This window comes from Coturnix japonica, chromosome 2, assembly GCF_054131305.1.
Source record: "Coturnix japonica strain WE chromosome 2, WE-NBRP24, whole genome shotgun sequence".
Taxonomy (NCBI): domain Eukaryota; kingdom Metazoa; phylum Chordata; class Aves; order Galliformes; family Phasianidae; genus Coturnix; species Coturnix japonica.
This window is the reverse complement of record NC_140664.1, coordinates 55,965,840-55,986,829: the sequence shown is the minus strand read 5'-3', so window position 1 is coordinate 55,986,829 and position 20,990 is coordinate 55,965,840.

Genomic DNA, 20,990 nt, shown 5'->3' with positions numbered 1-20,990 from the left:
AACAGCCCGTCCATATACGCCTACTGAACTCATGGACCTAGTGCAACGATTTAGGCAAAGGCCAAGGGAAAGTGTTCCAGCTTGGTTATTACGGTTATGGGATTCAGGGGCAGATAGTGTACTGGTTAGTGGCCCCGAAGTATCTAAGTTGGCCACAATAACAATACATCCTGCCCTTCGGCAGAGACTGTATGCTGGGACTCAGTTCCCTGAAGAAAACCATTCAATTGTAGAATGGATAATGGCTGCTTGCCGCATGGTGTGGACAAATAAAACTGACATGCCAGTAAACACAGGGATGTGGTCTTCTATGGAAGACCTTCAAAATTATATACGCGAATTAGGTATGAGAGAGGCTATCTATGAAGACACATTCGATAGCTCTGATATGGTTAAATTTTCTGTGGGAATGAGGGACCTAATTTTACAGCAAGCACCCTCTCATATTTATGGAACCTTGGTTTCCATACTTAATCCAGTAGTATCCGCAGAGGCAGTAGTCCAACAAGCCGCCCAATTGGTAGCAGACCTCGGAGAAACTGAGCGTTTACGAGCTAAGCGCAATATCAGGGTGATTGAGGATGCCGAGGCTTTTCCAATAGCGCGAGCCAGAAGATCGGCCCCGCGAACTTCTCGGGCAGGACCTGTTAGGGTATCCCGGAAACAAATGTTTAATGATCTGCTCCGGGCAGGCGTTCAGTTTTCAAAAATTGATGGGCAGCCCAATCAGGTTCTCCTTCAGTTGTGGAAGCAACTGAAGGATGAACAAAAATTTCAGAATAAACCCAAAAGGCCAGGGATAAGATTTATAGAGCGGCGACCAACAACAACATGGAATTTAGAAGATTTTATAGTTCCAAATAGGAAAAAGAAGCCACCTCAGGTGCCTCGGGTTGCGACACCGGAGGTATCGGAGGTAAAAGACTTGAATCTGGCTCAGTTCATGGCTTGACGAGGGATGTCAGTCCCCCTAGGGCCTCTAGACGGGACCGGAGGCCCTATGTGGAACTGACGATATACTGGTCCCGAGAGAATATACAGAAGGTTATGGCCCTAGTTGATACCGGGGCAGAGACATCTGTAATATATGGAGACCCAACTAAATTTAAAGGTAATAGAGTGATGCTTGGAGGTTTTGGGGGACAAACCATTCCGGTCACCCAAACCTGGGTAAAACTGGGGGTCGGGCGTCTTCCACCACGGGAGTACAAGGTATCCATTGCTCCAATTCCAGAGTATATATTAGGAATTGATATCCTGTGGGGTCTGGCTCTCCATACAACAGTGGGAGAGTTCCGATTACGGCAGAGATGCATTAGAATCCGGGCAATCCAGACAATATTGAGAGGCCATGCAAAACATGAGCCTATTTATTTGCCGAAGCCACGCCGGATTACTAATGTGAAACAGTACAGACTCCCGGGTGGGCAGGATGAAATAACAAAGACGGTGCAGGAATTAGAAAGAGTGGGTATTATAAGGCCTGCACATAGCCCATATAACTCCCCAATATGGCCAGTGCGAAAACCGGATGGAACATGGAGGATGACAGTAGACTATAGGGAATTAAATAAGGTCATGCCACCTGTTCATGCGGCTGTACCCAATATTGCCTCCCTAATGGACACACTAAGCAGGGAAATCAAAACATATCACTGTGTCTTGGATTTGACGAATGCATTCTTCAGTATTCCAATCAGTGAAGAATCGCAAGATCAGTTTGCATTTACATGGGAAGGGAGGCAATGGACTTTCCAGGTCCTACCCCAAGGGTACGTACATTCGCCCACTTTTTGTCATAATTTAGTGGCACGTGATCTGGCTAAGTGGGAAAAGCCAAATAATGTCAATTTATATCATTATATTGATGACCTCCTGTTAACATCCGATTCGTTAGAGGCGGTGAGACAAGCAGCAGATTTGTTGATAGCTTATCTGCAGAAAAGAGGGTGGGCTATAAACCCACAGAAGGTGCAAGGTCCGGGGCTATCTGTAAAATTCCTGGGAGTAATTTGGTCCGGGAAAACCAAAGTACTACCCAGTGCAGTAGTAGATAAAGTCCAAGCGTTTCCAGTCCCTACAACATCAAAACAATTGCAAGAATTTTTGGGTATATTGGGGTATTGGCGCTCCATTATACCTCATTTAGCTCAGCTATTAAGGCCATTATATAAGCTTACAAAGAAGGGTCAATCATGGAATTGGGGAAAGATAGAACAGGATGCTTTCCAACAGGCAAAACTGACAGTTAAACAAGCTCAGGCGTTGGGTATATTTGATCCGACCCTCCCAGCTGAACTAGATGTTCATGTTACTCAAGATGGTTTTGGCTGGGGCCTGTGGCAACGCCAGAGTTCTGTTCGAACCCCCATTGGATTCTGGTCTCAGGTTTGGCACAGAGCAGAAGAACGATATAGCATGATTGAGAAACAGTTATTGGCTGCCTATTCGGCATTACAAGCAGTAGAGCCGATAACGCAAACAGCAGAGGTCATAGTTAAGACTTCATTACCAATCCAGGGGTGGGTGAGAGATTTGACTCACCTTCCTAAGACGGGGGTGGCCCAAGCACAAACGGTGGCACGATGGGTCGCCTATCTAAGCCAGAGAAGCAGTCTGTCTTCATCTCCACTTAAAGAAGAACTACAGAAGATCCTAGGCCCAGTGACGTATCACAGTGATACATCAAAAGAACCGATGGTTGCTCCACCAGAGAAGAGTCCCATTCAGGAAGGAAGATATCCTATTCCTGAAGATGCCTGGTATACGGATGGGTCCAGCAGAGGCAACCCGAGCAAGTGGCGAGCAATAGCATACCACCCCTCTACTGAGACCATCTGGTTTGATGAGGGGGATGGTCAAAGCAGCCAATGGGCAGAATTGCGAGCCGTGTGGATGGTTATAACTAAAGAACCTGGTGACGGCGTCCTGAACATCTGTACAGATAGTTGGGCTGTGTACCGGGGGCTCACACTGTGGATTACGCAATGGGCTACCCAGGAATGGACTATCCACGCCCGACCGATTTGGGGTAAAGACATGTGGGTAGACATTTGGAATACGGTCAAACACAGGACAGTATGTGTCTACCATGTCTCTGGTCATCAACCCTTGCAGTCACCAGGAAATGATGAAGCTGACACACTGGCCCGAATCCGATGGATTGAGAATTCACAATCTGAAAATATTGCCCGTTGGTTACATCAGAAGCTACGGCATGCTGGACAGAAGATAATGTGGGTGGCCGCTAAAGCATGGGGGCTGCCTGTACAACTATCTGATATCGTTCAAGCATGTCAGGATTGCGATGCTTGCTCAAAGATGAGACCGAGACCGTTGCCTGAAACAACATCCCACATTGCTAGAGGATATAGTCCTCTTCAGAGATGGCAGGTCGACTACATTGGGCCCCTCCCTCGGTCTGAGGGGGCGAGATATGCCCTGACCTGCGTTGACACTGTAAGTGGACTGCTGCAAGCCTATCCTGTACCAAAGGCAAATCAAGCATACACAATTAAGGCACTTACTAAACTGATGTCTGCATACGGGACACCTCAAGTTATCGAGAGTGACCAAGGGACTCACTTCACTGGAGCGATGATACAGCGCTGGGCAGAAGAAAACAACATTGAATGGCGATTCCACCTGCCATATAACCCAACAGGGGCAGGCCTTATTGAACGTTATAATGGTATCCTTAAGGCTGCCCTGAAGACAGACTCTCAGTCCCTGCAGGGGTGGACAAAAAGATTATATGAAACCGTGCGGGACCTGAATGAAAGACCTCGGGATGGCAGACTGTCACGGGTTACTTAGATTTACCTATGCCCGTGACAGGGGAAGCCACCCCGTGGGCCCCCCTCCCGGGGCCCGGAAAGGAGGGGGAAAAAGGGAGTGGGATAAAACAGCGACAATCTAAGGAGGAAAAACTTATTTTACTAAATATGATACCGAAATACAAGATAACACAATATAATATAATTGAGGCTAACAAATTGAACGAAACAGAGAGAGAGAGTCCCCGAAAACCGAGAGGCCTACTGTGAACTCTAGGCGACACGGCTGGAACGCTTCCCACTCTCCGAGAAGTTCGAGAGAAGAAGGAGGGCACTCCAGCCTGGGAACGAGATTATACAGCGTCCTGGTCCCGTGACTTATCATTAACCCTGTTGTTCTCTGGGATATGTAGTCTTCTTCTGTGGACTGCACATTCAATAGAAGTATCCATACTTTACATGATGTTATGATGTGGAATACTGATACTGATAGCAAAATTACAAAACCATGACATTCCACCCCTTATTCTACATTATTACATCATGGTAAATATATATATACATATATATACACGTATGTAAAATTATGATAGCTAAACAGTAGAATTACATGTAACATAACTAAATGTACAACTATAATAACTAAAATACACTACACATGCAAACATATATACATATAAATACATAAAATTATTGACTGCACTCCCCCAGCATCAAATTCCCTTGTGGCACACATTGAACATCCCCATCCTTCTGCATTACCCACCAAGTGCACCCAGGTCCCTGGGCAAAGACAGTTCCACGGATAGGTTTGCCCTTTCCAGAAGCTGGAAGGACCCAAACAGCTTTTCCCAACATGTTCTTTACATGTACAACAGGGACCTTATCTCCTTCTACAGTGTGTAGGGGGCTAGATTGACTAGGACCATCACGATTGACAGATCCTCTAGTATTCACCAACCAAGTGGCTTCTGCCAGATTCTTCTCCCAGTGCTTAAATGTTCCGCCACCCATTGCTTTCAACATAGTTTTCAACAACCCATTATATCGTTCAATTTTACCAGAAGCTGGTGCATGGTAGGGAATATGATAAATCCACTCAATGCCATGATCTTTGGCCCAAGTATTTATAAGGGAATTTTTAAAATGTGTCCCATTATCAGATTCAATTCTTTCTGGGGTGCCATGTCGCCACAGGACTTGTTTCTCAAGACCTAATATGGTGTTTCGAGCAGTAGCATGGGGTACTGCGTATGTTTCAAGCCACCCAGTGGTTGCCTCTACCATGGTGAGTACATAACACTTACCACTGCGAGATCGTGGCAAGGTGATATAATCAACCTGCCACGCCTCCCCATATTTATACTTTTGCCACCGCCCTTCCTCCCAGAGAGGTTTCATCCTTTTGGCTTGTTTAATTATGGCACATGTTTCACAATCATGAATAATCTGCGCAATAGCGTCCATGGTTAAGTCCACCCCTCGGTCTCTGGCCCACTTATATGTCGCGTCTCTTCCTTGATGACCTGAGGTCTCATGAGCCCATCGAGCTAGAAATAATTCACCCTTATTCTGCCAGTCCAAGTCAATTTGAGCCACCTCAATTTTGGCAGCTTTATCTACCTGATGGTTGTTTTGTTGTTCTTCAGTAGCCCGACTTTTGGGCACATGTGCATCCACATGACGCACCTTTACAACCATATTCTTTGTTCGGGAAGCAATGTCCTTCCATAATTCAGCGGCCCAAACAGATTTACCCTTCCGTTGCCAGTTGTTTTGTTCCCACCTCTGTAACCACCCCCATAAGGCATTTGCCACCATCCATGAGTCAGTATAAAGATACAGCATTGGCCACCTCTCCCGTTCAGCAACATCTAAGGCCAGCTGGACAGCTTTTACCTCTGCAAACTGACTTGATTCTCCCTTACCTTCGGTGGCCTCTGCAACCTGTCGTGTGGGGCTCCACACAGCAGCTTTCCATTTGCGATGCTTCCCTACAATGCGACATGATCCGTCTGTGAATAGGGCATATTTCTTTTCATTTTCTGGTAATTCGTTGTATGGTGGGGCCTCTTTAGCACGTGATACCTCTTCTGCTGGTGATGTTCCAAACCTTTTATCTTCAGGCCAGTCCATGATTACCTCTAGGATTCCTGGACGATTGAGGTTTCCCATTCGCGCTCGCTGTGTAATCAGCGTAATCCACTTGCTCCAGGTGACATCGGTAGCATGATGAGTGGAGGGAACCTGTCCTTTGAACATCCAGTTCAGCACTGGCAGTCGAGGTGCCAAAAGGAGCTGTGTTTCAGTCCCGACTACTTCGGAAGCAGCCCGAACCCCCTCATACGCGGCTAAGATCTCCTTCTCAGTTGGAGTGTAGCACTCTTCAGACCCCTTATATGATCGACTCCAGAATCCCAGGGGTCGGCCTCGGGTCTCTCCTGAGGCTCTTTGCCACAAACTCCAAGTGGGGCCTTTCTCTCCAGCAGCAGTATAGAGGATGTTCTTTACATCCTGTCCAGTCCGTACTGGCCCCAGAGCTACAGCTCGGGCTATCTCTTGTTTAATCTGTTCAAAAGCCTGCTGCTGCTCAGGGCCCCATGCAAAATCGTTCTTCTTCCGCGTCACCTGATAAAGGGGGCTTACAATGAGGCTGTAGTTTGGAATGTGCATCCTCCAAAAGCCCACTGCACCCAGGAAAGATTGTGTCTCTTTCTTGCTAGTTGGTGGAGACATGGCAGTGATTTTGTCGATCACATCTGTTGGGATGTGACGACGTCCATCCTGCCACTTTATACCTAAGAACTGAATTTCCTGGGCAGGTCCTTTTACTTTGCTTCGCTTAATAGCAAAGCCAGCTTGTAGAAGAATTTGGATGATCTGCTCTCCTTTTGTGAAAACCTCTTCTGCTGTATCACCCCACACAACAATGTCATCAATGTACTGCAGGTGTTCAGGAGCACCACCTTGTTCCAGTACAGTTTGGACCAACCCATGGCAAATGGTTGGGCTGTGTTTCCACCCCTGGGGCAAACGGTTCCAAGTATACTGAATGCCCCTCCAGGTGAAGGCAAACTGTGGCTTACATTCTGCAGCCAAAGGAATAGAGAAGAAGGCATTGGCAATGTCAATGGTGGCATACCATTTGGCTGCTTTTGACTCCAGCTCGTACTGGAGTTCCAACATGTCCGGCACAGCAGCGCTCAATGGGGGTGTGACCTCATTCAGGCCACGGTAGTCTACTGTCAGCCTCCATTCTCCACTGGCTTTACGCACTGGCCATATGGGACTGTTAAAAGGTGAGTGAGTTTTACTGATCACTCCCTGATTCTCCAACTGGCGAATCAAATCATGAATGGGGAGCAAGGAATCCCTGTTGGTGCGATACTGCCGTCTGTGCACTGTCTTTGTAGCAATCGGTACCTGCTGCTCTTTTACTCGTAGCAGCCCCACAACAGATGGGTCCTCTGACAGGCCAGGCAAAACAGACAGCTGCTTAATGTTGTCCATATCTACAGCAGCTATCCCAAAGGCCCATCGATACCCCTTAGGATCCTTGAAATGCCCCCTTCTGAGGTAATCAATACCCAGTATACATGGAGCCCCTGGGCCAGTCACAATAGGATGTTTTTGCCAGTCTTTGCCAGTGAGGCTTATTTCAGCCTCCAGCACAGTCAATTCTTGAGAGCCCCCAGTCACTCCAGAAATATGGATTGATTCTGTCCCTTCATGACTAGAGGGCATTAGGGTGCACTGTGCACCGGTATCCACCAGCGCCTTATATTCCTGTGGTTCTGATGTGCCAGGCCATCGAATCCACACAGTCCAATAAACTCTATTATCCCTTTCCCTCCCCTGACTGAGGGCAGGGCCCCTCTATTGGTTACCTGTGATGACTGGAGCAACTCCACTGGTGGTTGGTATGTCTAGTAGTTCTTTCACCCGTGCTCGTAGTGCAGAGGTGGGCTGATCATGCCACTTCCTCATGTCTTCTCCACGGTCACGTAGGTAGCGCCACATGGAAACACGCGGTGCAATCGTACTGTTGTTCTTTGCTCGAGCTGGGAAGCGTGTGCGTTTAACAGCTGAGACTTTTGATGATGCAGGTGAGGAGTAGGACTGGAATACTTTGATCAGATCCTTCATTAGACCTGGTGGCCCGTACGAGGATTGACCTTCATCAGTTGTTTCTGATACTATTACGGGATCATCATTACGATTAGTTGATGGAAACAATTTCTTGCACATTTCATCTACTCGGTTTTCTAGCCGTGAGATGGCAGAAACTGCGGCATGCAGTTGAGGGAGCTGCTGATCGGTGGTTTGAAGCATTATAATCAGCTCAACAACTCGGGGCCATCTGTCCACGAACCCTTTAGAACCTGTTACCAATGACTGTGCCATTCTCTCTGGTGCTGTACTTGTGATTTTCTGCCACATGTCAGGATCGGCCCTCACTCTCTCAGGGTCAAGTTCGCTTGGATCAGGGCTGTACAACATTTTCGCCATGGCCAATTCCCTCAGGCGCTGAATACCTTTTTGGACGGTATTCCAACTATCAAATTTAGGCTTCAAAGCATCCTTATAGGGGTACCTTTCTCTCACGGCTTCTAACAGCCGCAACCAGAGAGTGGCAGCTCCATCCGAACATCTGCTAATCCCTCTGTCGATACCTGCATCTTGGGCAATGCTTCCTAGTTGGCGAGCTTCATTACCATCTAGAGACAAGCTGTTGGCCCCGTTGTCCCAGCAGCGAAGCAACCAAGCAAGGATACCTTCATCTTGACGCCGTGTGAACTCCTTTCTTGAGCCTTGGATTTCAGTCAGCTTCAGAGGTCGACAATAGGTGATTTCCTCCTCATCATCAGTCTCTTCTTCATGCCTCTTGGTTTTTGCCTTTGCTTTTTTCGGTACTGCTCCATGCCCGGCACCTGGGTCTTCTGCAGCCCCCCCCTGTGCTTCTCCTTCTTTTCGTTCTAGACGCGTGGACACCCGTTTCCATTTCTTGCCTTCCACAGGGGCAACTGATATTGCTACTGATGCCTCCTGTGACTGATCAGAATTAACTTGGGCTTGAATCTCAGATCGGAAACTCTCTCTCTCCAGAATAGTATGATACAAAGCACGGTATGCATAAGCCAAACCCCACATAAGGTTTACCTCCTTAGATCTCTGACCCAAATACTCACTTAATTTCTTAGGGTCCCTTAGGTGTTCAAGAGTGAAATCCCATGACACTGCGGGTCCCCATGCTTCTAAGACTTTTCCTAAACCTTTCCATATTCCCTGCCAGTCATCATTCTCTGGTTCTGGAGGAGACTTCCGCATAGAACGAATGCATAGGAACATATATGCATTCATTAATAGTGATAACATGGATGCAAGTATGAACCCTATCTCAGTTATTGAAAGGCGTGTGGAAATCTGAGAGTACAACCTAAATAAAAACGGTTTTTTTAGCCTGTACAATGAATTAAACATGGTGGTGTTTGTAAAATTGCCTGTTCCATCTGGGATGCAAGTACTTGTAAGATTCGCAATTCCATCTGGGATGCAAGTGTTTGTAAGATTCACAATTCCATCTGGGATGTAGGTGCCAAAATTCTGACCATACCACATCTCATAAAAGTACCAGGCAGGTGTCTCCATCAGTATCCACCTTATTAGGCTATACACCTGCACAATTCCACAACACCAAATTATGGTGTTAATAGTTGACCAATACTTTAAGAAGATCATAATTGCTTTCAATCCCTTAAACAGAGCAACTGGGATGAAGAGTGGATTCATAGCTGGCAGGCTCTGTAAAAGTCAGAGCTAGCTAGCTTTGCTCTAAGGGAGAAAGAAATCCCTTTGTTTTCTACACAAAAGTTAGATAGCAGTGCTGAGAATGTACAGCAGCCCTTAATGTTGACAATTTGTCTGGTATTTCAAGGTCACGTTCTCAGTGAGCAGCTACGAAAAGATAACACTCCCCTAACGAAGCTCTTTAAGAGTAAAGAGAGAGTTGTTCTAAAAGCTAAAAAGCTCTATGCCCGCATTCTCCACCAAAAAATCTGTCACGGGTTACTTAGATTTACCTATGCCCGTGACAGGGGAAGCCACCCCGTGGGCCCCCCTCCCGGGGCCCGGAAAGGAGGGGGAAAAAGGGAGTGGGATAAAACAGCGACAATCTAAGGAGGAAAAACTTATTTTACTAAATATGATACCGAAATACAAGATAACACAATATAATATAATTGAGGCTAACAAATTGAACGAAACAGAGAGAGAGAGTCCCCGAAAACCGAGAGGCCTACTGTGAACTCTAGGCGACACGGCTGGAACGCTTCCCACTCTCCGAGAAGTTCGAGAGAAGAAGGAGGGCACTCCAGCCTGGGAACGAGATTATACAGCGTCCTGGTCCCGTGACTTATCATTAACCCTGTTGTTCTCTGGGATATGTAGTCTTCTTCTGTGGACTGCACATTCAATAGAAGTATCCATACTTTACATGATGTTATGATGTGGAATACTGATACTGATAGCAAAATTACAAAACCATGACACAGACCCAGTGCCCTGAAAATGTTACAAACTATATGGGCCTCCCCTCTTAGGATCCAAATTACAGGCACCGATAATAAGGTAAAACCGCAGGTTGGTACTGAAAATAATCTTCTGCTCCCTGCCCCTGAGAATTTAGAACCAGGAATCCATAAGATAAATTGGCCTTGGAAGGTGCAGGTAGGACCCAAATGGTGTGGCCTACTTGCACCTTGGGGGAGATTATTGGAGGTGGGAGGTTCAGTCACCCCGTCGGTGATAGGTACATGGCCTACTGACATCGTGGTCAATACTCCGGCCTTTATTGCTAAAGGAACACCTATTATGTCCCTATGGCAGATCAAGACACCTCCTCTGGTGCCAGATATAGTTATACAGCCACAGATATCTGGCCAGAGGGTATGGTATCGGAGGCCGGGACATAATCCAGTACAAGCAGAAGTATTGACCCAAGATAAGAATACGGCCTGTATCTTGCCCTGGAGGGCGGATCTTCCCCTCCTGGTACCCTTGAAACATCTATATTACTCCCCTTAAGATTGATTCTAAGCCTCTAGGACCATTACTCTGGACTGATGAAACGCAGACGGACCTGCACTTCAAGATGATTTGTCTCCGGTAACATCTATCAAGCACTGGCCCATGGAAGATCATAAACACCCATCCAATCATCATCATTTGAATAATATCAACATCTAATGCGACGGGAGATTGTATCAGCGTCGTGATTGGGTCTCTGTAATAAGGGGAACTCATCTAATAATTGGTTCACGTTGTGAAGGGGTGGAGTGTATGGGAGATCACAATGTGAACCACTGATTGATCAGCTGAGGCAAGTGTGGGGTCAGCTGTGGGAGCACAGGTGAAAGTTATGTAGCTGTGCTCCCTGGAGGGGTGGAGTTCGACTCCACCTCCTCTGAGACCTCATTTAAGGGCTGACCCTCACTGAGGCAGCATCTCTTGGAGATCGCTCACCAGGGAGGATCACCTCAGCTCTGGTGAGTTCCCTTTTCCTTATACCTTCTGTATTTCTACCATTTTCATTGTAATTGCTATTCTTGTTAGTACCAGCATCGTTACTGCCAATACAATACCTAAGAGAGAACACATATTTTTCTGGTGTAAGTATTGATATTAGTATGAAATACATCGGAAATTTGTCTGAAATGGACAATTCTTATGTTAATGTCATTATTTTGTAGGGGAAGAGAGATATTCTGGAATCAGTGAGTCACAATTTGTTACAAAGCATCATTTTAAAGAGAATGTGTCTTCTTTTGAGGATGAAAACCAGAAATTTAGGGAGAAATTGCTATTTGTAGGGATGAAAAGCATTAGTTTGGGAAGAAAACCATAGTTTTGCAAGGATGAAGAGTGATACCTAAGAGTGTACTTTTCATTTCTGGGATAAGTATTGATGTTCATGTGACCTACTTCTAAAATCTGTCAGAAATGGATATTTCTGTTGGAAATGTCATTCTTTTTTAGATGAAAAGAGTTATTCTGGAAACAATGTGTCATATTTGGCTACAAACGCTAATTTTGTAGAGAAATCAATTTCTTTTGGTGATGAAAACCACCTTTATGTCTAGAAAATGCTGTTTGTAGAGATGAAAAACATTATTTGGGTAAGAAAACCGTATTTTTCATGGGTAAAGAGTGATACCTAAGAGAGACCTTTTGACTTCTGGTATAAGTATTGATATTCCCGTGAAATTTTTCTAAAATCTGTCAGAAAAGGATATATCTGTTGGAAATGTCCTTATTTTGTAGAGGAGAAAAGGTGTTTCTGTTAGTAATGTCCTCAATTTGTAGAAGAGAAAAGGTATTCTGGATGCAATGTGTCCTATTTTGCTACAAAGCTTCATTTTGTAGAGAAAATGTCTTCTTCTGGGGATGAAAACCAGTATTTCTGGGAAACAATGCTATTTTAAAGGGATAAAAAGCATAATTTTGGTGAGAAAACCATGTTTTTGCAAGGATGAAGTAGGATTCTTAGGAGAGAACTTTTTATTTCTGGGATAGGTACTGATATTTGTGTGCCATTCTTCTAAAATTGGTCAGAAATCGATATTTCTGTTGGAAATGTCCTTATTTTGAAGAGGGAAAGAGGTATTCCAATAACAGTGTGTCATATGTTGCTACAGGGGAACATTTGTATTGAAAACGATTTCTATTGGGGATGAAAACCAATTTTTCTGGTAAAAAATGCTACTTGTAATGATGACAAGCTTTGTATTGGTAAGAAAATAATTTTTTTGCAAGATTCAAGAGTGATACCTAAGAGAGAACACATTTTTCTCTGGTGTAAGTCTTGATATTAGTGTGAAATACATTGGAAATTTGCCAGAAATGGATAATTCTTATGTTAATGTCATTATTTTGTAGGTCAAGAGAGATATTTTGGAATCAGTGAGTCATCATTTGTTACAAAGCATCATTTTAAAGAGAATGTGTCTTCTTTTGGGGATGAAAACCAGTAATTTAGGGAGAAATTGCTATTTGTAGGGATGAAAAGCATTAGTTTGGGAAGAAAACCATAGTTTTGCAAGGATGAAGAGTGATACCTAAGAGTGTACTTTTCATTTCTGGGATAAGTATTGATATTCATGTGACCTACTTCTAAAATCTGTCAGAAATGGATATTTCTGTTGGAAATGTCATTCTTTTTTAGATGAAAAGAGTTATTCTGGAAACAATGTGTCATATTTGGATACAAACGCTAATTTTGAAGAGAAATCGTTTTCTTTTGGTGATGAAAACCACCTTTATGTTTAGAAAATGCTGTTTGTAGAGATGAAAAACATTATTTTGGTAAGAAAACCGTATTTTTGCAAGGGTAAAGAGTGATACCTAAGAGAGACCTTTTGATTTCTGGTATAAGTATTGATATTCCTGTGAAATTTTTCTAAAATCTGTCAGAAAAGGATATATCTGTTGGAAATGTCCTTACTTTGTAGAGGAGAAAAGGTGTTTCTGTTAGTAATGTCCTCAATTGGTAGAAGAGAAAAGGTATTCTGGAAGCAATGTGTCCTATTTTGCTACAAAGCTTCATTTTGTAGAGAAAATGTCTTCTTCTGGGGATGAAAACCAGTATTTCTCGGAAACAACGCTATTTTAAAGGGATAAAAAGCATAATTTTGGTGAGAAAACCATGTTTTTGCAAGGATAAAGAATGATTCTTAGGAGAGAACTTTTTATTTCTGGGATAGGTACTGATATTTGTGTGACATTCTTCTAAAATTTGTCAGAAATCGATATTTCTGTTGGAAATGTCCTTATTTTGAAGAGGGAAAGAGGTATTGCAATAAGAGTGTTTCATATGTTGCTACAGGGGACCATTTGTAGAGAAAACGATTTCTATTAGGGATGAAAACCACTTTTTTGGGTAAAAAATGCTACTTGTAATGATGGCAAGCTTTGTATTGCTAAGAAAATGAATTTTTTGCAAGATTCAAGATTGATACCTAAGAGAGAACACATTTTTTTCTTGTGTAAGTCTTGATATTAGTGTGAAATACATGGGAAATTTGTCTGAAATGGATAACTCTTATTTTAATGTCATTATTTTGTGGTGGAAGACAGATAGTTTTGAATCAGTGAGTCATCATTTGTTACAAAGCATCATTTTAAAGAGAATGTGTCTTCTTTTGGGGATGAAAACCAGTAATTTAGGGAGAAATTGCTATTTGTAGGGATGAAAAGCATTAGTTTGGGAAGAAAACCATAGTTTTGCAAGGATGAAGAGTGATAACTTAGAGTGTACTTTTCATTTCTGGGGTAAGTATTGATATTCATGTGACCTACTTCTAAAATCTGTCAGAACTGGATATTTCTGTTGGAAATGTCCTTATTTTGAAGAGGGAAAGAGGTATTCCAATAACAGTGTGTCATATGTTGCTACAGGGGAACATTTGTAGTGAAAACGATTTCTATTGGGGATGAAAACCAATTTTTCTGGTAACAAATGCTACTTGTAATGATGAAAAGCTTTGTATTGGTTAGGAAATGAATTTTTTGCAAGATTCAAGAGTGATACCTAAGAGAGAACACAATTTTTATGGTGTAAGTCTTGATATTAGTGTGAAATACAGCGGAAATTTGTCTGAAATTGATAATTCTTATGTTAATGTCATTATTTTGTAAGGGAAGACAGATATTCTGGAATCAGTGAGTCATCATTTGTTACAAAGCATCATTTTAAAGAGAATGTGTCTTCTTTTGGGGATGAAAACCAGTAATTTAGGGAGAAATTGCTATTTGTAGGGATGAAAAGCATTAGTTTGGGAAGAAAACCATAGTTTTGCAAGGATGAAGAGTGATACCTAAGAGTGTACTTTTCATTTCTGGGATAAGTATTGATATTCATGTGACCTACTTCTAAAATCTGTCAGAAATGGATATTTCTGTTGGAAATGTCATTCTTTTTTAGATGAAAAGAGTTATTCTGGAAACAATGTGTCATATTTGGCTACAAACGCTAATTTTGAAGAGAAATCGATTTCTTTTGGTGATGAAAACCACCTTTATGTTTAGAAAATGCTGTTTGTAGAGATGAAAAACATTATTTTGGTAAGAAAACCGTATTTTTGCAAGGGTAAAGAGTGATACCTAAGAGAGACCTTTTGATTTCTGGTATAAGTATTGATATTCCTGTGAAATTTTTCTAAAATCTGTCAGAAAAGGATATATCTGTTGGAAATGTCCTTATTTTGTAGAGGAGAAAAGGTGTTTCTGTTAGTAATGTCCTCAATTTGTAGAAGAGAAAAGGTATTCTGGAAGCAATGTGTCCTATTTTGCTACAAAGCTTCATTTTGTAGAGAAAATGTCTTCTTCTGGGGATGAAAACCAGTATTTCTGGGAAACAACGCTGTTTTAAAGGGATAAAAAGCATAATTTTGGTGAGAAAACCATGTTTTTGCAAGGATAAAGAATGATTCTTAGGAGAGAACTTTTTATTTCTGGGATAGGTACTGATATTTGTGTGACATTCTTCTAAAATTTGTCAGAAATCGATATTTCTGTTGGAAATGTCCTTATTTTGAAGAGGGAAAGAGGTATTCCAATAAGAGTGTTTCATATGTTGCTGCAGGGGACCATTTGTAGAGAAAACGATTTCTATTGGGGATGAAAACCACTTTATTGGGTAGAAAATGCTACTTGTAATGATGACAAGCTTTGTATTGGTAACAAAATGAATTTTTTGCAAGATTCAAGAGTGATACCTAAGAGAGAACACATTTTTTTCTGGTGTAAGTCTTGATATTAGTGTGAAATACATCGGAATTTTACCAGAAATGGATAATTCTTATGTTAATGTCATTATTTTGTAGGGGAAGAGAGATATTCTGGAATCAGTGAGTCATAATTTGTTACAAAGCATCATTTTAAAGAGAATGTGTCTTCTTTTGGGGATGAAAACCAGTAATTTAGGGAGAAATTGCTATTTGTAGGGATGAAAAGCATTAGTTTGGGAAGAAAACCATAGTTTTGCAAGGATGAAGAGTGATACCTAAGAGTGTACTTTTCATTTCAGGGATAAGTATTGATATTCATGTGACCTACTTCTAAAATCTGTCAGAAATGGATATTTCTGTTGGAAATGTCATTCTTTTTTAGATGAAAAGAGTTATCTGGAAACAATGTGTCATATTTGGCTACAAACGCTAATTTTGAAGAGAAATCGATTTCTTTTGGTGATGAAAACCACCTTTATGTTTAGAAAATGCTGTTTGTAGAGATGAAAAACATTATTTTGGTAAGAAAACCGTATTTTTGCAAGGGTAAAGAGTGATACCTAAGAGAGACCTTTTTATTTCTGGTATAAGTATTGATATTCCTGTGAAATTTTTCTAAAATCTGTCAGAAAAGGATATATCTGTTGGAAATGTCCTTATTTTGTAGAGGAGAAAAGGTGTTTCTGTTAGTAATGTCCTCAATTTGTAGAAGAGAAAAGGTATTCTGGAAGCAATGTGTCCTATTTTGCTACAAAGCTTCATTTTGTAGAGAAAATGTCTTCTTCTGGGGATGAAAACCAGTATTTCTGGGAAACAACGCTATTTTAAAGGGATAAAAAGCATAATTTTGGTGAGAAAACCATGTTTTTGCAAGGATAAAGAATGATTCTTAGGAGAGAACTTTTTAATTCTGGGATAGGTACTGATATTTGTGTGACATTCTTCTAAAATTTGTCAGAAATCGATATTTCTGTTGGAAATGTCCTTATTTTGAAGAGGGAAAGAGGTATTCCAATAAGAGTGTTTCATATGTTGCTACAAGGGACCATTTGTGGAGAAAACGATTTCTATTGGGGATGAAAACCACTTTATTGGGTAGAAAATGCTACTTGTAATGATGACAAGCTTTGTATTGGTAACAAAATGAATTTTTTGCAAGATTCAAGAGTGATACCTAAGAGAGAACACATTTTTTTCTGGTGTAAGTCTTGATATTAGTGTGAAATACATCGGAAATTTACCAGAAATGGGTAATTCTTATGTTAATGTCATTATTTTGTAGGAGAAGACAGATATTCTGGAATCAGTGAGTCATCATTTCTTACATAGCATCATTTTAAATAGAATGTGTCTTCTTTTGGGGATGAAAACCAGTAATTTAGGGAGAAATTGCTATTTGTAGGGATGAAAAGCATTAGTTTGGGAAGAAAACCATAGTTTTGCAAGGATGAAGAGTGATACCAAAGAGTGTACTTTTCATTTCTGGGATAAGTATTGATATTCATGTGACCTACTTCTAAAATCTGTCAGAAATGGATATTTCTGTTGGAAATGTCTTATTTTGAAGAGGGAAAGAGGTATTCCAATAACAGTGTGTCATATGTTGCTACAGGGGAACATTTGTAGTGAAAACGATTTCTATTGGGGATGAAAACCAATTTTTCTGGTAACAAATGCTACTTGTAATGATGAAAAGCTTTGTATTGGTTAGGAAATGAATTTTTTGCAAGATTCAAGAGTGATACCTAAGAGAGAACACAATTTTTATGGTGTAAGTCTTGATATTAGTGTGAAATACAGCGGAAATTTGTCTGAAATTGATAATTCTTATGTTAATGTCATTATTTTGTAAGGGAAGACAGATATTCTGGAATCAGTGAGTCATCATTTGTTACAAAGCATCATTTTAAAGAGAATGTGTCTTCTTTTGGGGATGAAAACCAGTAATTTAGGGAGAAATTGCTATTTGTAGGGATGAAAAGCATTAGTTTGGGAAGAAAACCATAGTTTTGCAAGGATGAAGAGTGATACCTAAGAGTGTACTTTTCATTTCTGGGATAAGTATTGATATTCATGTGACCTACTTCTAAAATCTGTCAGAAATGGATATTTCTGTTGGAAATGTCATTCTTTTTTAGATGAAAAGAGTTATTCTGGAAACAATGTGTCATATTTGGCTACAAACGCTAATTTTGAAGAGAAATCGATTTCTTTTGGTGATGAAAACCACCTTTATGTTTAGAAAATGCTGTTTGTAGAGATGAAAAACATTATTTTGGTAAGAAAACCGTATTTTTGCAAGGGTAAAGAGTGATACCTAAGAGAGACCTTTTTATTTCTGGTCTAAGTATTGATATTCCTGTGAAATTTTTCTAAAATCTGTCAGAAAAGGATATATCTGTTGGAAATGTCCTTATTTTGTAGAGGAGAAAAGGTGTTTCTGTTAGTAATGTCCTCAATTGGTAGAAGAGAAAAGGTATTCTGGAAGCAATGTGTCCTATTTTGCTACAAAGCTTCATTTTGTAGAGAAAATGTCTTCTTCTGGGGATGAAAACCAGTATTTCTGGGAAACAACGCTGTTTTAAAGGGATAAAAAGCATAATTTTGGTGAGAAAACCATGTTTTTGCAAGGATAAAGAATGATTCTTAGGAGAGAACTTTTTATTTCTGGGATAGGTACTGATATTTGTGTGCCATTCTTCTAAAATTGGTCAGAAATCGATATTTCTGTTGGAAATGTCCTTATTTTTAAGAGGGAAAGAGGTATTCCAATAAGAGTGTTTCATATGTTGCTTCAGGGGACCTTTTGAAGAGAAAACGATTTCTATCGGGGATGAAAACCACTTTTTTGGGTAGAAAATGCTACTTGTAATGATGACAAGCTTTGTATTGGTAAGAAAATGAATTTTTTGCAAGATTCAAGAGTGATACCTGTATGGGAGATCACAATGTGAACCACTGATTGATCAGCTGAGGCAAGTGTGGGGTCAGCTGTGGGAGCACAGGTGAAAGTTATGTAGCTGTGCTCCCTGGAGGCGTGGAGTTCGACTCCACCTGCTCTGAGACCTCATTTAAGGGCTGACCCTCACTGAGGCAGCATCTCTTGGAGATCGCTCACCAGGGAGGATCGCCTCAGCTCTGGTGAGTTCCCTTTTCCTTATACCTTCTGTATTTCTACCATTTTCATTGTAATTGCTATTCTTGTTAGTACCAGCATCGTTACTGCCAATACATTTGGCGAGCCAGGCAGGACCCACTGACTTGGCATCTAGAAATATAAGGAAAAAAAAATGTCCTTTGTGTGGAAAATCTTTACTTGGTACAAGGGGGAGAAGACCACCCCCTTAGGGACATGCCTTCCTGGACAAATTCCAGGTTTTGAGCCGTCCCCACATTACCAATTAGCAACAATTATTGAACAATGGGGCCCTTTAGGAGTACCAAATAACATGTATGCCTATTGTCTAACTGATTACTTTCTAGGACTACAAAAAGATATCTTAATTACGAAAGAAAAGCGAATGGCTGCATCTATGGCAGCCTTGCCATTATTAAATGCCTTAAATCAGGCAGAGATAAAATCAAACAACATTGCACATGAAAATGAATTGTTAAAGGCCCGTATTGAAAAATTGGAAGGTGAGATCAATCTATTGACGGGAAAAAAACCGTCATTTTCTTCCTCCAACCCTCAAATCAGATACATTTCATTTAATGACGATCAGGATCCTGAAGAAATGAATCAAAATAAGATCACTAAATCTGATCTAGAGAAACCATCTGAGATGGACTCACTAGAAGTCCGTCCAGTAATAACTCAAAAAACAAAGAAAATTCAAGATCGACCAGCAGGGGTGCCTCCTGATCAATGGCCCCCTGCCGAATCTTTTTTACATGTAACAGCCCGTCCATATACGCCTACTGAACTCATGGACCTAGTGCAACGATTTAGGCAAAGGCCAAGGGAAAGTGTTCCAGCTTGGTTATTACGGTTATGGGATTCAGGGGCAGATAGTGTACTGGTTAGTGGCCCCGAAGTATCTAAGTTGGCCACAATAACAATACATCCTGCCCTTCGGCAGAGACTGTATGCTGGGACTCAGTTCCCTGAAGAAAACCATTCAATTGTAGAATGGATAATGGCTGCTTGCCGCATGGTGTGGACAAATAAAACTGACATGCCAGTAAACACAGGGATGTGGTCTTCTATAGAAGACCTTCAAAATTATATACGCGAATTAGGTATGAGAGAGGCTATCTATGAAGACACATTCGATAGCCCTGATATGGTTAAATTTTCTGCGGGAATGAGGGACCTAATTTTACAGCAAGCACCCTCTCATATTTATGGAACCTTGGTTTCCATACTTAATCCAGTAGTATCCGCAGAGGCAGTAGTCCAACAAGCCGCCCAATTGGTAGCAGACCTCGGAGAAACTGAGCGTTTACGAGCTAAGCGCAATATCAGGGTGATTGAGGATGCCGAGGCTTTTCCAATAGCGCGAGCCAGAAGATCGGCCCCGCGAACTTCTCGGGCAGGACCTGTTAGGGTATCCCGGAAACAAATGTTTAATGATCTGCTCCGGGCAGGCGTTCAGTTTTCAAAAATTGATGGGCAGCCCAATCAGGTTCTCCTTCAGTTGTGGAAGCAACTGAAGGATGAACAAAAATTTCAGAATAAACCCAAAAGGCCAGGGATAAGATTTATAGAGCGGCGACCAACAACAACATGGAATTTAGAAGATTTTATAGTTCCAAATAGGAAAAAGAAGCCACCTCAGGTGCCTCGGGTTGCGACACCGGAGGTATCGGAGGTAAAAGACTTGAATCTGGCTCAGTTCATGGCTTGATGAGGGATGTCAGTCCCCCTAGGGCCTCTAGACGGGACCGGAGGCCCTATGTGGAACTGACGATATACTGGTCCCGAGAGAATATACAGAAGGTTATGGCCCTAGTTGATACCGGGGCAGAGACATCTGTAATATATGGAGACCCAACTAAATTTAAAGGTAATAGAGTGATGCTTGGAGGTTTTGGGGGACAAACCATTCCGGTCACCCAAACCTGGGTAAAACTGGGGGTCGGGCGTCTTCCACCACGGGAGTACAAGGTATCCATTGCCCCAATTCCAGAGTATATATTAGGAATTGATATCCTGTGGGGTCTGGCTCTCCATACAACAGTGGGAGAGTTCCGATTACGGCAGAGATGCATTAGAATCCGGGCAATCCAGACAATATTGAGAGGCCATGCAAAACATGAGCCTATTTATTTGCCGAAGCCACGCCGGATTACTAATGTGAAACAGTACAGACTCCCGGGTGGGCAGGATGAAATAACAAAGACGGTGCAGGAATTAGAAAGAGTGGGTATTATAAGGCCTGCACATAGCCCATATAACTCCCCAATATGGCCAGTGCGAAAACCGGAT